This window comes from Schistocerca piceifrons, chromosome 3, assembly GCF_021461385.2.
Source record: "Schistocerca piceifrons isolate TAMUIC-IGC-003096 chromosome 3, iqSchPice1.1, whole genome shotgun sequence".
Taxonomy (NCBI): domain Eukaryota; kingdom Metazoa; phylum Arthropoda; class Insecta; order Orthoptera; family Acrididae; genus Schistocerca; species Schistocerca piceifrons.
This window is the reverse complement of record NC_060140.1, coordinates 161,172,212-161,190,880: the sequence shown is the minus strand read 5'-3', so window position 1 is coordinate 161,190,880 and position 18,669 is coordinate 161,172,212.

Below are 18,669 nucleotides of genomic sequence, written 5' to 3'. Positions count from 1 at the left end.
TAGCAGTATGTGTCATTGTGCCAGCTTGTGCGAATGTGGCTGATCGGTTCCATCTTCCGAATCTTAAAAATGGCGATTGCTCAGCTGTAGATGATCATTTAGAACCAGTTATTGATTTTGAGCTAACTGCCTGCTTAACTGAAGTGCTTCTGACAGGCTTAGTTTAGTTTCTCTGTTGGTTACATGTTGTACATTTGTGTTGACTTGGTCTTATGTTATATCCAGATGCGTTCTTGTTGAGTCGGCCAAGTTGTTATGGCCCTAATTAATATACAGTTCGTTGCAGTCATTGGACGTGATTTTGTGCGCACGCTTGTTACTTAATACGTCTGTTGCATAGGATATGAGCTGTAGCACCTCTTAAGTTCTGTAATTGCGTGATTTAAGGTTTTTGAATAATTTGTCGGATAGTTTCTCTAAATGTACACAATAGACATCGTTTGATGCAATCCATGTAATTGTATCTAATTGCCTATTACAAAAAAAAAAAAAAATACTTTGATTCCGAATCATATTTGTTGTACAAGTTACTAGTGTTTAGTTATACGTTTTTCAACCAACTTTGCGACCTCACAATATATGGCATCTTAACCATGTAATTAGTTCTACTGTAACATTAGTATTTGAATTGTTATGTATTTACACTGTGCATTGCCTAAAGTTTAGTTTAAAATGATTACAAACCCATTAATTACACAACATAAATGAATAGTGCTTAGTTTAGAGTTTCTCAACCAATGTAAAGAACTGGCAAAATTTATCATTAGACCATCTTACTTTCAATATTGCAATCTCTAATTTTTTATTGTGTTCTACAATTTCTATTGTTTAAAGTGTAATTTCGACGTTAAGGACCAAGCACGACGCTTAATACTCTATTCAACTGATAATATCCTTACCAATATTGTTTGGTTACTTAAAAACTATTATGCCTTACAGATGCTAGACTATTATTCCGTGAAGAAGTCTTAATAAGCTGAAAACAGTTTCAAATAAACAAAAATCAGAAAGACAAAACTGCGTACTTGTTATTCGACTTTAAATATCGAATTGTTTCACCAAGAAGTAACGGAAGAATCCGTAAGTAAGATTTCTACATGAACCTTGGTTTCTAACAGGAACAAGGGCTCTACTTTTACCGCAGTTTAATTCTGATTAAGGCCTCCTCAGATACCACGAATTTTCCTGCCATTGGTCAGTCACTGCAGCCACAAGTAGCCAACAGTGATCAGTGACAGTTTTCATTTAAAGATTTTTCACTATTCATCTTTGGTAAGGAGGCTATATAGTTGGATCAAAATGCAGTACCACACCAACTTGATGCGACAGTTCTCTGTAACAACACGAATATCACTTTAAGATAGCAATCGTTTTCATGTACAAAATGAAAAGTTATAACTTCTAAATATTTTAATATCTCGTAAAATAGTAGTCGTTTTCCTAGAGTGAAACGCCGCTGAACTTATACTGGAAGCAATTGTTACTACTAGAAGAAGAAATTACTGTTACTTCGTGTCATACCGATATCTCAGTAATTAATGTAGTCTGACAAGATAGTTCAAGCAATTTAGCGGGTACATTTTGTAAATTTCATTTAGGTGGAAACAGAATTACATCAGAAACGTTTCCTGACGTGAACAATTTTACTGAAACATACTCTACATGTAATAACTGTAAACATATTTTGATAACTAAAATCGACGCTACACACAAAAGTATTTTATTATGAAAGCTGTATTCCCCATGGTATGTAAACATAAAGGGGAATTTTAACTGAAGGCATATATTTAACAAAGTAACGATGACTGTTAAAAGTCGGAAAGTTCCTGTTACATGCAGCTGATTTAGATTTCTAACGTCAAATAAGTCAGAATAATAGGTAGTGTATAGCGCCCGATTGGAAGTTACAAGAAAATCGACTTGACTACAGCGCTGAGCACTGAACAAACTGGGTGACGAATATACCGTGTACTGTATCGTCGGGAGGAAACAAAAGAAAAGCGTCCAACAGGCAACACCGACAGGTCTGCTTCCTAGCAACGAATAGCTATCAGTCGCGCTGCTAGAGAATCGCAACAGAAAGATGTGCTCTGCAATGAATTTGTTCGCGAAGGTTCCTCTCTGCGCTGGTGCGGTGCGTTTGGCTTTGGGCAGTACCTGGCAGACTCCAGGAATCGCAGTGGCTAATTTCCTCCCCTACACCCGCTTCCACACTGGATTTACCTCAAGTGTTTGCTCTGGAGTGCTGAATGTGAAGTCAAGGATGGAAGAATCGAAGAACACCGTGAAGTCAATGTGGGGAAATAAGCAGTCGACTATGAGCAAAGATGAGTTTCGTAAGCGCCTGAATGTACTCACCAGCAGCACACCAAAGACTGCAGAGGGGAATAAAATTCCTAACAACGTAGCATTTTGGGGACGCAAGCCATCAACAATGAGCAAAGAGGAATTCCGTAAATGTCTGAGAGTGCTCATTGACAAACCGACAGGCAGTTCGACTAAGACTGCTGATGGCGGCGCGAATAAAGGTAATGTTTGGGAATCTGAGTTCGGTGTTTTGCCCAAGACTCTGAAGAAGAGCGATTTCCGTAAGCGTCTGCACTTGTGGCGAGAAGGTCAAGCGCCGCCCACAGAAAGAGGTAGCAAGATCACAGAGAGAAAGCCGAAAGCAAAGAAAGCAACTCAACAGGCAACTACCTCTGACACGTCTCTCAGTAATAAAGAAGAGGTAAAGGCACCAAACACTCACAAAGTTGAACAGCAGCGTGAAGATAGCAGCTTAAATGATCTTTCGGAGACGCCTTAGGGGCTTCTCCCGATAAAGAAGGAAACACCATCTCAAGGTATGACATACATTTTGTATCTTGCTTGTTTATAGAATCAGTAGCCATGGCTAATTTTTAAAGTTTATAATTTGTTTCATCTAAACGTAATATTTGTAGTAAATGTTTAGAAGCAGAGCCATTAGAGTTATTGTTAGATTGGGTTATGTTCGCTATCGGCCGTGTTAGTGTAGGGGCAGTGACATGCAAATATCAATCGTTGGTCCCCGTTAACTTTGTATTCGCTGCGCGTAAGTGACCTGAATGGAATTAATGGGCTAGTGGTATCAATATAAGTTTCACCAATGAAAGATCTGTGGACTGAAAAGTTTTCCAAACTGTGGTATAAATTGGTGTGACGAATGTGATACCTGTAATGCTTAAAACATGAATGAACGACGTTACATTCTTTGTTTACTAAACGTGGTTGTTGATCGAGCTATCCTCTTATTGACTGTGGCTCAAATAAGATCATCAGTTATTCGTCTTCAGCGATTTAGATTTCTCAGTCTCAACCACGAAAAAGCAAATTTCATAACAGATACGTATTCGAGTATATCCGGCCTTTCTAGCGCATTCTTCATCTTGTAAAATGACATTTTTTGGTGGTGCTTTAGAACTGTATCGCATGTGTTACCACGTGTCAAGGTTACCGTTTGTAGACGTTTGTACAATGTCACTGAATGAAGCAGCCGTGACAACCCATTTTTGTCAGTGCTGTCAACCTTTCTAGGTCGTATGGGGGAACACGGCGTTGTTAATAATGTACCTCTTAACTGTTTGATTCCATAGGACGACTAACAGCATATCTGCTGCAAAAGAGTGATGTGGTTAAACTGCATTTTTCTGATACTAACTTCTAGATCTCAGTCATTATTGATTTAGTGCAATGACAAGCAAGGGTAATCTGTAGCTAGTTTTAGAATCTATAGTTTCCTTAAATTAAATCCGACATTAACACTCGATAAACGTAGTGTGTTTCCTATGATACTTTTACACGGAACGACCCATAATATAAAATTCTGGAAGCACTATTTACATAATAATGTTTTCTACTATTTTGCAATGAGAATACTGTCCAGTAGCTTAAATTATATAATTATCCTCAAGGCTATAACTAACTAATTAATCAAGGATCATCATTTCCGTTGATTGCTTCATTCTCAATTGCAAGATGTTGGTATTGTGGCTTAACTAATAGCTGATGTTGTATGCACAGGTGCTCCAGAAAAGACAACATCTGACAACGGAGCATCTTCTGCAGCCGAGATGACGTCAAGGCTGAGACCGTCGGCTGTGGAAGTCTAACTGTTCGTGCGTCCTCTCAAATCTTGCAGCCGCTGGGAAGACTCAGTCCGTCTCATCGCCATGGAGAGACAGAGAACTGTATAATACGGTATGGAGTGACTCTGTGCTGTCATCCTGGACAGCCTGTTGTTACAAATTTCAGTTGCAAACTTGTGCTCCGGTTTATTGCCGTGGACAGGTAGCTTCCAAACCTGTTCGAAGAGCTAATAAGACATATTTCAGTTTGTGAACATTTTAAAGAAGTGTGTAGATTGGACATTGTGCTACAAATTTCTGTTTTAAACTAATGCTCCGGTTTCACACTGTGGACAGGCATATCTCAGACCTGTTCCAAGAGCCAGGAGGACTCAGTCGCTCTCATCGTTATGAAGAGGCAGCGAACTGCATAATCCGATAAAAGTGAATCTGTATCAACAGTCTGGAATCCATTTTGCTCCAAACTTCAGTTGTAAACTTGTGCTCCGGTTTATTGCCGTGGACAGGTTGCTTCCAAACCTGTTCGAAGAGCTAGTAAGACATTTTTCAGTTTGTGAACATTTTAAAGAAGTGTGTAGATTGGACATTGTGCTACAAATTTCAGTTTTAAACTAATGCTCCGGTTTCACACCGTGGACAGGCATATCTCAGACCTGTTCCAAGAGCCAGGAGGACTCAGTCGCTCTCATCGTTATGAAGAGGCAGCGAACTGCATAATCCGATAAAAGTGAATCTGTAACATCAGTCTGAAATCCATTTTGCTCCAAACTTCAGTTGTAAACTTGTGCTCCGGTTTATTGCCGTGGACAGGTAGCTTCCAAACCTGTTCGAAGAGCTAATAAGACATTTTTCAGTTTGTGAACATTTTAAAGAAGTGTGTAGATTGGACATTGTGCTACAAATCTCAGTTTTAAACTAATGCTCCGGTTTCACACCGTGGACAGGCATATCTCAGACCTGTTGCAAGAGCCAGGAGGACTCAGTCGCTCTCTTCGTTATGAAGAGGCAGCGAACTGCATAATCCGATAAAAGTGAATCTGTATCAACAGTCTGGAATCCATTTTGCTCCAAACTTCAGTTGCAAACTTGTGCTCCGGTTTATTGCCGTGGACAGGTAGCTTCCAAACCTGTTCGAAGAGCTAATAAGACATTTTTCAGTTTGTGAACATTTTAAAGAAGTGTGTAGATTGGACATTGTGCTACAAATTTCAGTTTTAAACTAATGCTCCGGTTTCACACCGTGGACAGGCATATCTCAGACCTGTACCAAGAGCCAGGAGGACTCAGTCGCTCTCATCGTTATGAAGAGGCAGCGACCTGCATAATCCGATAAAAGTGAATCTGTATCAACAGTCTGGATTCCATTTTGCTCCAAACTTCAGTTGTAAACTTGTGCTCCGGTTTATTGCCGTGGACAGGTTGCTTCCAAACCTGTTCGAAGAGCTAATAAGTCATTTTTCAGTTTGTGAACATTTTAAAGAAGTGTGTAGATTGGACATTGTGCTACAAATTTCTGTTTTGAGCTAATGCTCCGGTTTCACACCGTGGACAGGCATATCTCAGACCTGTTGCAAGAGCCAGGAGGACTCAGTCGCTCTCATCGTTATGAAGAGGCAGCGAACTGCATAATCCGATATAAGTGAATCTGTATCATCAGTCTGGAATCCATTTTGCTCCAAACTTCAGTTGTAAACTTATGCTCCGGTTTATTGCCGTGGACAGGTTGCTTCCAAACATGTTCGAAGAGCTAATAAGACATTTTTCAGTTTGTGAACATTTTAAAGAAGTGTGTAGATTGGACATTGTGCTACAAATTTCTGTTTTAAACTAATGCTCCGGTTTCACACTGTGGACAGGCATATCTCAGACCTGTTCCAAGAGCCAGGAGGACTCAGTCGCTCTCATCGTTATGAAGAGGCAGCGAACTGCATAATCCGATAAAAGTGAATCTGTATCAACAGTCTGGAATCCATTTTGCTCCAAACTTCAGTTGTAAACTTGTGCTCCGGTTTATTGCCGTGGACAGGTTGCTTCCAAACCTGTTCGAAGAGCTAGTAAGACATTTTTCAGTTTGTGAACATTTTAAAGAAGTGTGTAGATTGGACATTGTGCTACAAATTTCAGTTTTAAACTAATGCTCCGGTTTCACACCGTGGACAGGCATATCTCAGACCTGTTCCAAGAGCCAGGAGGACTCAGTCGCTCTCATCGTTATGAAGAGGCAGCGAACTGCATAATCCGATAAAAGTGAATCTGTAACATCAGTCTGAAATCCATTTTGCTCCAAACTTCAGTTGTAAACTTGTGCTCCGGTTTATTGCCGTGGACAGGTAGCTTCCAAACCTGTTCGAAGAGCTAATAAGACATTTTTCAGTTTGTGAACATTTTAAAGAAGTGTGTAGATTGGACACTGTGCTACAAATCTCTGTTTTAAACTAATGCTCCGGTTTCACACCGTGGACAGGCATATCTCAGACCTGTTGCAAGAGCCAGGAGGACTCAGTGGCTCTCATCGTTATGAAGAGGCAGCGAACTGCATAATCCGATAAAAGTGAATCTGTATCAACAGTCTGGAATCCATTTTGCTCCAAACTTCAGTTGCAAACTTGTGCTCCGGTTTATTGCCGTGGACAGGTAGCTTCCAAACCTGTTCGAAGAGCTAATAAGACATTTTTTATTTTGTGAACCATTTAAAGTTGTGTGTAGATTGGACATTGAGCTACAAGTTACAGTTTTAAACTAATGCTCCGGGTTCATACCGTGGACAGGAATCTCTCCGACCTGTTCCAAGAGCCAGGAGGACTCAGTCGCTCTCATCGTTATGTAGAAGCGGCGAACTGCATACTCCGATATAAAGTGAATGTGTATCAACAGTCTGGATACTTTTTTGCTCCAAACTTCAGTTCATACTTGTGCTCCGGTTTATTGCCGTGGACAGGTAGCTTACAAACCTGTTCGAAGAGCTAATAAGACATTTCTTTATTTTGTCAGCTTTTAAAAGAAGTGTGTAGATTGGACATTGTGCTACAAATTACAGTTTTAAACTAATGCTCCGGTTTCATACGGTGGACAGGAATCTCTCCGACCTGTTCCAAGAGCCAGGAGGACTCAGTCGCTCTCATCGTATGAAGAGGCAACGAACTGCATACTCCGATAAAAGTGAATCTGTGTCAACAGTCTGGAACCCATTTTGCTCCAAACTTCAGTTGTAAACTTGTGCTCCGGTTTATTGCCGTGGACAGGTAGCTTCCAAACCTGTTCGAAGAGCTAATAAGACATTTTTTATTTTGTGAACCTTTTAAAGATGTGTGTAGATTGGACATTGTGCTACAAATTACAGTTTTCAACTAATGCTCCGGTTTCATACCGTGGACAGGAATCTCTCCGACCTGTTCCAAGAGCTGGAAGGACTTTGTCGTTCTCATCTTTATGAAGAGATGATGAACTGCATAGTCTGATATAAAGTGAATGTGTATCAACAGTCTGGATACTTTTTTGCTCCAAACTTCAGTTCAAACTTGTGCTTTGGTTTATTGCCATGGACAGGTAGCTTACAAACCTGTTCGAAGAGCTAATAAGTCATTTTTCAGTTTGTAAACATTTTAAAAATGTGTATAGATTGGACATTGTGCTACAAATTACTGTTTTGAACTAATGCTCCGGTATCATACCTTGCTTTCATGTTTTACATTTCTTGGTGTTTACTTAACGTCAAATATGAAGAATGATATATATTGGGAAACCACGCAGGACAAAATGCCACCATTGGAAGCACCTGTTGTTTGTAAATTTCCATAAATTCTTGTTTTATCCCTCATGTGACTTTCATTACATGTTTTTAAAGACAAGTCACTTAATTATTGTATTATTTGTTTGGAATTTGTCCTTGTGCAATAAAAATTAAAATTTTAAAACTATAAAATTTGTCTCATGTTGGTATTCACTTATTTTTATCTCGTTATTATATTGCAGTTTGTGTTATAACTTTAGCTTTCGGAAATAACTTTTAACTTCAACTTACTGAAATAGATGGAGGAAAGGGTTCTGGCCTCAGTTCCTAGGAAAAGTGATTGCGTACTGAAATTTCATTCGTAATCCTTTGACTGGCTGTCTTTTGACCATAACTTTCGTGGATCTGTCACATGACCAATAAGAGCTGCATACAACTAGGATGAAGTGAAACTGAAATACGTTCATATATCTCTTCGCACAGTCAATGTGAGAGAAATGCGTAACTACCTTCTATACAAATATTCTCCACTTTTGACATTAAAAAATCGGTGCAATCGTATTGCAATGTGGATGATAATGGATTTCGAAGACAGTAGTATGTAAACAATTACTTTCAGTCACACCTTTTAGTTCTTACCGTAGTGTACAACGATTCTGCATCTCAGAAAACGTTTTTTCAGCATTCCGGCTTGACTGTAACGTGGCTGGCTGCATTTGGTTCGAGCAATTGTTCTGTTACATACAGTCAGATTTGTTTGATGATGTAATTATGACTAAACGAAAGGGTTCCGCGAATATTTCTTAGTGTTTGTAATATCAATAACATTACTAGGGGTTCTGTTAATTTCCATTCTAAGGCACAGATTATGTAAACTACATGGGTCTTCATACAAGCCTTAGCGTTTTAAATACAGAGTGTTTACGAATCAGTACTAATAATGAATAGTTCTTGTGAAGCGTAGGCATTATGAGAACACCAGAACAGCTGAGATTCTGGACAGAATTTAATTGATATTGGTAAGAACAAATCCAAATATAATTATATTACATAACAATTTCTCTGTTCTATTTAAATAAAGAGACTGCATAAGAACAACGCTGTTAACTCGGTGATGTAACTTTCCTTGGGTTTTTTGCTAGATGTGTCATAGATAATTTTGAGTTAAGAAGCAGGTAACGTTCTAACTATATTATGGACAAACTAACTATGTCAGAAAAATTATATAAAAATTTTCAGCATTTTGAGGTAAAGTTATGGAAACTAAAAAAAAAGTCAGGTAAAAACAGAGATGTACTCGCATGTAAGAAACTTGTTTTTGAAGTATTATTTTCAGAATATGACGTAAAAAGAAATAGTTAAATCATTGTCTGAATGATTGTTAATGCCCTGTTACGATGTATACTTGCATATGGTTATACATTATTCAGAACAGTGGTGTTCCGAAGCAAGAAATATTGATTAAATAGGAATTTTTTCGGAACGAAATCTAATTTGTAATCAATAATACTGTTAATGAGTTGCAACTTCTCAGCGTTGCACGGAACATCTCCCTGGCAGCTGTTAGCCATTTATAAAGGAGTCTCATTTGTCAGACAAGTATACAGAACACTTAAAAACCTGATATTTAAAGTGAAATTGGTCACCTGCAACAACAATGAAGAAACACATTGAAGGCCAAAGCCATTTAAGGACACTACTCATATCAGTATTCTGAAAATCCAAGAGGGCCTAGAATTGTCCCAACTACGATATAGCATATTTAGTGGTGTATATAGTCCACGTATATAACGTCATTCAGTAGGTACAAATACTCGTTGTAATTAACTACTCGTTAGAATCTCTGAGACTGGAGACTTACCTTCACATATTCGGAAAAAATATCAACCACAGTACAGCAGAAGAGGATAAATGCGAGAACTAATGCACTGTCAGTTTAATAGATCATGTATCCAAGTTCCTAACAAAAATAATTCGCCGAAGATTGGACAAGAAAACTGAGGAAGTGTTGGATGACAATAAGTTCGGCTTCTGGAAACATAAAAAGCACCAGAGAGGCGGTTATGACGTTGTAGTTGGTAATAGAAACAAGCCTTAAGGAAAATCAGAGTTAAACATAAATAGAGAAGTAGAAAATGTAAAATTTTTGCGAGATATGAGGATATCTGACAGGAATAGGAGTACCCTCCTGCGAAAGAGCGGTAATATAACAGTACACACGACCCAAAAGGGAACAATAAGAATGGATCACCGAGAGCGAGGTGCTTGCATTAGAAAGTGTGTAAGACACGGATGTAGTGTTTTTGTCTTGCTGTTCAATCTATACACCGATGAAGCAATAACGTAAGTAAAAGGAATTATCAACAGGGCGATTAAGAGTTTAGGAAGAAGAGATTCTAGTAATGAGCTCCTCTTATGATTTCTCCATGCTTAATGAAAGTGAGGAAGAAGTGCTGTACCTGTTAAATTGAATGAAAAACTGAATTAAGATTGAGGGAAAACCGAAACATTATGATCGCGTAGAAGAGTATGTGAGGAAATTCTGCTACCTTGGAAGCGAAGTAAGACCTGCCGGACGCAGCAGGGAGCACTCAAAGGCAAACGAACCTGCACGGGGCGCTTTCCTGGTCATAAGATTTTCTACTGGTATCCAACCTTAGCCTTAATTTTAGGAAGAAGCTATTGCGAATCTGCGTTTAGAGCATGCATGGGAACCATGGCAGAGGGAGAGTGGGAGAGAAAATAATCGAGGTTTCTGAGTTGTATTGATGTAGAAGGATGCTGAAAACTAGATTGTTGGATACGATAAGAAACGATGAGGACCTTGCTTAACCGGCGAAGAGAACAAGTGTTAAACATTGACAAGGAGAAGGAAAAAGGCGATACAACACGTATTAAGACATGAAGGAAAGAACATCCATGATACAGTAGGGTGATCACTACAAGGTAGAAACTTGTTGAAATACGCCCAAAAAATAACTGAGGATTCAGAGTGCAAGTGCTTTTCAGGAATGAAGAGGTGTGCACAAGATAAAACAACATGGTGGGGTGAAGCAAACCAGTCAGGCGAGAGCTGACGAAAAGATGGAGACCTGTATAAATAAAGGAAATACGTACCGTGGACCATTACAGATCGTTTTCCTTACTAGGAGTGTTCTGAGGAGACAGCTTGTAATGCAGTATGTAAATAATTAAATAATAAATATATAATTGTATTTAAATATGATTATTTATATTATTTTAATTTATGTTGAACTGAATTGAGATAGATGGAAATATATAAAAAGTCAGTGAATAAACCATGATAAGGTGGAATCGGACATATACCGTGAGTATTTCGTCGCCGTAAGAAGGTGGCTCGTGGGCCACGATATTTCTGAGCCAAAGTGAGATAAATACAGAAAGTAGAGTTTACATATTATGTTGAAATTTGAGGATCATGGATTAAACAAATAATGAAATCACAATTAATCATCAGTATAATTACTGAAGTGCACTATGCTACTTACATTGAGGCTACAATATTAATCACTAGTGATATGTTGATTGTCCGCTAGTCGGTATCTCCTCCGTGCAAAGTGGAAATTTCCTTATATAATTACTAGTATGCGCCAGTATGCACCCTGCAGTACGCAGTGACTTTTTATAAAACTAAAGACCTTAAATTAGAGCGGCCAGTCTAATGCGCGAGGCTCTACCTCGACTCCATTCCCGAGAAGATAACTGAAGAAGTGATTAACAAAAGACTAGATATCCTTTCAGTGTCTCACCAGCGATCACATGCGACCTCGCACTTACATTGGCTTTCATGCTTTATTAAGCAGGGTTCTCTGATTAAAAAAATAGATTTACATGCTATGGTTAAAAATGTGCCTTTAAAAGCAGAAGGTGCAGCAGGGTAGCGCTTTGGTAGCCCAGTCGGTAGATTACTTGCCAGCGACATCAAAGGTCTCAAGTTCGAGTCCGGTCAGGCACACGTTTTCAGTCTGCCACAAAATTTCGTGAGCACAGATGTTTCCATATTTGAGCTGGTGGGGTTTGTAAACATGTCCTTCATTATCCTAGTGCACTGTATACGCACAACAGATAAAATTTTGATTAGCAATCCTACCGATACTTGAAGTTTGAGTTGCCACAGTACCACGTATTTGCCTATCATTGCGTTCCGATTTAATAGCAGCGCAAATTAACTGACGACGGAAGAAGGAATGCTGGAGACAGCTTTAAGTGAACCAGGTTTTAACGTTTCTTTCACGGAAGGCCATACATTTTATGTCTTCAGTGGAGCTTAATGCCAACTGATTACGTTTGAGCTGGGTTCGGAATTATATTATGGCGTAAAATGATGATTTACATTGAAGATAGGTCGTATTTAACACACCAGAGATTCTTTAGTATCAGTGTCCAAATAAACGAATTCATGACTGGACCTTTTCAGTGGATGAAGTTACATTAAGTTGAATGCGGACTTACAGCCCTCTCCAGCGAATAATGAATACCCTTTCTAACATTCTGCATGGTGTATGTTGTTCTATGTCGTGTATCCCTACCACTTTCGCGCAACGACGCTCTGAGCGTGTTTTTTAAGGAATTGACTAGTTTGAACATGGGACCTGTTGCTGGTTAGGAGACGCCAGACCACACATGACATGTAGAGTTCAGAAGAGTTCAGTGAGACTAGCGATGATATAACCAAATACTTAATGATTTCAGCGTCAGCTCCACTGCACTCCCTGTAAAGGAATCTTAATACTAACTAAATTTAGTGGAAGGGGTTCAAGGCTTTCCTATTTCTAGTTAGCTGGTAAAATAACGTCGAAAAAGCAGTTAAGTTCACCATTGGAAATTTTATTCTACTCACAAAACATTGTTTATAAATTGCACTAATGATAAAGGGAATAGTTTTAATACAGGATGATAAAAACCAACTGCGTTCAAAATAAATGATAACGAATATTCCCTGAATGGGTTTCCAAGTTCCATAATGCATCGAAGGATGACCCATGCCATATCACATCTATAATCTAGCTTTAAATTAAGTTTCACAAAAGAGAAAACTATCAAAATGGTCTACAGTGACCCTCAATTATCTTTAATTACTCATCTAACTTGTCGTATATTACAGTGGCTGATGTGGCTTTTCAATAATTATATAACAGAAAAATCATCGCGTTTCTGATTTTAACTTACGTAGCAAATGTGAATACCATGAGCTTTAATTGACGATCGACACTAGTATTACGTAAAAAGGGGATGAAGCAGATGAGACTTCTGCAGTTCTGAGTGAAGCCTTATGCACTCAAAAATGCGGCATCGCGTGCATTCATTTACCTTGTCGGTGTTCGTCAGAGGGTGGCGGCTGGCGCAGCTCCATAATGCTCGCCGTCTCGGAAGCAGCTCTCGCCTAACTTCTCCTTACTACAGTTTACCGAAGTTGGTTTAAAAAAAACACTATCTGGCTGTGTTTACATCTGACCAGTCAGGGCCTCAATGTTAACCTTAAGCTCCTCCTTCAAAAATTCTGTCTATTCAGTGAGAAACGTTATACTTTTCGTGGTGGGGCAATGTTTTTAATGTTTGCAACGTAACAGAGACACGTAAAAGGCCTACGCTAAAACTTGCGGCTGGTGTGGCCCTTTTAGTGTAATCGTAAGATCTATACTGTTCTTCTGGAGGGCTCTATCTTTGGGTTGGGGGTGGTCCTGGCGGTAACTTTTCGTTGTGGGGCAATGTTCTTAACGTTTGCAATGTAATAGACACGCGAAAAAGTCTCACGCTAAAACTTGCGGCTGGTGTGGCCCTTTTAGTGTTATCATAAGATCGATACTGTTCTTCTGGAGGGCTCTAGATTTTAACATGGGCTGGGTGGTGGTCCCGGTGGTTAGCTGGCGACGTGGATGTCCGTCCCTTATCGTAGGGCCTTCTAGCTTAACACGGTTCTGATCTCGGCTTCTGTTCTCGTTTCTCCCCTCGGAACTGCGTTTGTCTCACGGTGGGAAGGTATGACATGCATTTAGGCTTTCTTGTGTTAGTCTGTTGTATTGCATTTGCTCACTCGTTACTCATATTACTTTGGTTAATTCAATGTCACGATTTATTCGAAGCTGTGTGACATACTACTGGATTTGCTTATCGTGTCAGGGTTTTCATGGAAGGTGTTGGATTAGCCTGACACCTTAAAACTTAGAGTTTTCACTTATGGAGAATTCTGGACGTTATTCCATTGCGTTGGCCTCTGACTTTCAGCCTCCGTCATTCTCATCTCAGTGCTATGTAAAGCTAGAATTAGGGAAGGATGTATTCCGTATCCGTTTTGCAGCACTTGTCATGCTATTTGCCTTAAGCGGTTGCAGTAAGCAAAAAAACTGTTAATCAGGGTGCGAGATACAGAATTTAGCGCCACACTTTCCGAACACGTTTCCATTGGTTTTGCGCCTGTACTACATCACTCAGTTACGATGTTCTGCATTTTGCGTTAGAGAGCGATTTATTATGGTACTACACGTAGCAATGCAACATAGGAAGTTGAGGTAGCAGCTTAATTATAAATAAAATATTGTTTAAAGAACTTACTACTCTGAACTTTAACTATGTAAGGAGACATTGACACCACCGTTAGAGCTGCGATTGTTGGAGTTCAGGAGACTACGGCAGCTGTGGTTCAGTGTAAGAAACAATTGGGAGAAAAAGAAAAATGTGAAGAAATAACAGTTGTTTGAAAATTAAAAGAAAACTTTTTGTTGACTCATGTGAAACATCGTCTTCTGTCATTAATCTGCATAGTGATTTTCTTGTAGAACATAATTTAAATATTGACAGATATTAAACAGAAAGATACTGCTAAGGAATATATATAATGTCTCACGCTGTCTTGACTGTGTAACCTTATGTGAACGTAATGACCGTACTGCCATTCCTCTTACTCAGTGGTTCCCAACAGGTGGTACGCGGACCCCCAGGGGTCAACGAGCTATGCCAGAGGGGTCCGCAAGATGCTGTTAGAATAAATAATATATTAAATATATTTTGTATGATAACAGAATCTTTTCCGCTCAATATTTTTTCACTAATGAATATGTAAATGTTTTTTCTAAGTACCAAACATAGAAAACGTATAAAAAGACTCTTAATTTGACTTTTTTAGCTACTTCATACTGTGACATGACAAGGTACCAATCATGCTCGATGAAGGGTCCTCGAGAAAATTTTGTTGGGAACCCCTGTTCTAGCTGGTGCAGTCTATGCTGCCTTCTCCGTGTTATCCTCAACTCTACAACCACCCTGATGTACAACTGCTAGCTTGTCAGCACGATACACCCCCTGCTGCCAAGCATCTACCTAGCTCCGTCGCCTCCAAAGTGCTTCCCACGTCTCGAACTCGCTCCGCTGTTCTCCACAAAACAATCCTCGGTCGCTCTGGCCGCAGACTTGGCGGACACCGGCGGTGCTGGCTGCCTCCCCTTAGCAGTCTTCGGCGCTCTCTCGCCCACAGCGAGACAACTGACTCCCAACTTTTGCTCCACCTGCTGAATGGGACAGGATCTCCACAGTGCCGCGATTATCACGGCACGTCACGTTCACAGTCGTCGAATTCAAAGATTACTGAATCGGCTTAATGTTGTGACCTTTACTCTTTGAGAGCGTCTTTCAGAGTTATTGTTTCTCATTCTGTTGATACTCCTTCACATTCGATGTGATCCACTTTGTGTTTCTTTATACCTCGGAAACAATACTTTTCTCCATTTATTCTTGCTTATTTCTCAGACTTACCCATCCTGCAAGCCTTATACCTTTACTATTGGCGTGCAGTGGTACATGAAGTAACTCCGCTGCTAATTTAGAATGCTTTTTAACTTCCGCATTAATCATATCCGTTGGATTGCTTACCTTCGACCATACGCTTTGGTACTCTAATAAACTAGCTTAGCTGTTTAACACTTTCCACCAATTCTTATTTAGTTCAGCTTTCCCATTGCCACCATTGCCTGCACCCCTATATATATTTTGCTTCTCAAAGTAAGCCTATTGAATTTGTAATAGACATTATACGTAAACTTTCTTTGTAAATCAGCATGTTACTTATCAACTTCCCTTTTTGAAACTGTGGACTTGTACTACGTCGCCACTTTCAGACCAATTTCGTATCCTTTTTGACCTGTAACATCTTGTCCAGCATTGGAAGGTCCTTGTTCTTAACCACGTCGACCTTGATGGCTCTAACGGCATTGTATATTGAATTCCCCGATACTTCGGGTAATTATTCTGCTAAATTAGAATGCTGTAATTGCCCCAATAATGATTTCCAGAGTGTTGTTTACCTTGGAACATTTGCCCTGGTACTTTGAAAAACTAATTTTGCTGCTTACTTTTTTTGACTAATGCTTATTTAGCTCAGCCTTCCAATTCCCACCATCATCTTCATCACTATACCTATTTTGTTCCTCTGAGTAAACCTACAACTTTAGTAATACACACTATATCTAAACTTCCTTCCAAATCATTGTCAATATAAATGAAATATTTCAATTACACCGCTGTTGGCGAATTTCATTGATATTGACAAGGACGTGACCAACTGATGTCCCCTGCTAAAAATGGGTCAACAGAGATCCTATAAAATCAAGCTGTTACTCAGTAATTTCCCTTTTTAAAACTGCGTGCTTTTACTTCGTACCCACTTTTCCCCACTTTCAGTTCTATTGTCTCCCTTCTTTTTGTAACCTCTAATACCTTCTCCAGTTCTGCAGTGTTCTTGGTACTACCCAAGTCGCCATAGACGAATCTACGTTCTTAGTATGTTACTGATGGTTCTATTCTTGTGTTTCACCACAGTCATATTCACTGTCATCCTCAGACTGCTTATTGTTTTATCCTCGACGTCTCTAACGACGTGGAAATCCTCACTCTTAAGACTAGGAATCTCTTGCTCTGTTGGCACATACAATGTTTCCCTTTGCTTGGTCACGAAACCCATGTAACATAGTTTTGGAAAGTTAAGCGCATTTCATGTATGCAGTATTGTAGCTTAACATTTAGCTCTACCGACAAACAATCAGTGTACATAGACACAAACACGTGTCGTGACTCTGCTTATAGCTAGCCACGGCTGCCACAAGTTGTTAACAGTGTAGCATTTCTTCACTCACAATTTCAGTAAACTACATTTATTTAAATTGCACTTGTGCCAAATAGCCTTTTTCTTGCCTGTCCTGATTCCTATAGCGACGGATCCTTCGACCACCGTCCACCTATTTATTATTAGCAGCAATGACGTAACATTTGGCTTGTCCTAACATAACGTGTACGGACTCAAATCTTAACAATATGTATACCGCCACTGCTCTGCTCAGCAGCACTGAAATTCTCATTGTAGCTACCTTTCGACACTTCACATTTTTTTCAACGTCGTCCTTCTGGAAGAACATTAATATTAGTGCCTGCTGGCGGAGCTTCAACACGGTTCACCAGTCCACCACTTAAACCTAACTAACAAAAGGACATCACAAACATCCATGCCCGAGGCAGGATTCGAACCTGCGACCGTAGCAGCAGCGCGGTTCCGGACTGAAGCGCCAAGAACCGCTCGGCCACAGCGGCCAGCCTGCTGACATAGCAACTCTGACCATCCACCTCCACTCCCTAACCAATCTTGTGAGCGTTTGTACTAATTCACTAGTATACCATAAGTTTTCTGATTGAATATGTGTACCGTTTGGTGCGAATTTTATTATTTAAGAAGACTTTGCTGGTCTGTTACTAGTAAATGTCTTTGCTCCAGTGTTTTGATGGACCAGCCATTATGAATTAAATTTAACTATCACTTAAATAGTGCTATATTAAATTTTAATTACGACAATAGTTGTTACAAAGGTTTCTTGAAAATTACTGCAACCAGTAGCCTTTTGTTTTGTTCTTCAACTTTTTTATTATTCAATTATCGGTTCCGAACTGCCCAGCGATTCATCCTCAGTTGGTATATATTTATTAATTGTCTGGAGCAGTGTGCGACTCATGTAGAATAATGAGTATTCGTTAGTTGGATGTTGGTGTACATAATGTTCTAGAAAACATAATGAATGTGTACGCAACATCCAACCAATGCATACTAATAATTCTACACGACTTCTACATTGCTGCAGACAATTAATAAATATGTACAATCTGATGATGAATCGCCAGGCGTTTCGAAACCGGTAATGGAAATAATAAAAGATTAAAGAACAAAACATAAGGCTATTGGTTGCAGAAATTTTCAATAAACCTTTATTCGTCACAGCCTCATCAATGATCGATATAAATTTTATTAGTTTTTTATGACTCTTTGGTACGCATGCTGCTTAAATTTGTGCTACATTTAATTCAAGTGAGCATTTGGTTTTCTTAAGACTCTGTATTAAATGTTGTTGTCAATGCTTGCTCAAAATTGTCGAGCCAATTTCTCTTTATCTTAAGTCACAATTATAAATACTGATGGTGTTGATGCCTGCTGCTTATATCATCAATCTGTTTGTATTAAAACTGCTGAGTGTTGCCTTCATAAAATCGCAAGCGTGTATTATGCTATGTATCAATTTCCATAAATTCTGCCATCAGTCACAATTTGTTAAAACCTCATCAATAAATTCTGGTGGTAAGTGCTGTTCTTATCTGAGGATTTCTTAATCTTGTGTCATAGTCTGTTGTGTGTGAAATCTTTTTTTCCTGTTTAAATATAGTAATTTGTTTATGTTTTCGTGAACTTATTCTGTCCCTGTACCTTACCACTCCACACCAGTTCCCTACCACTTTCTGTTACTTTCCTCTATGGATCTTATCAAAACTTTACCATTTTAC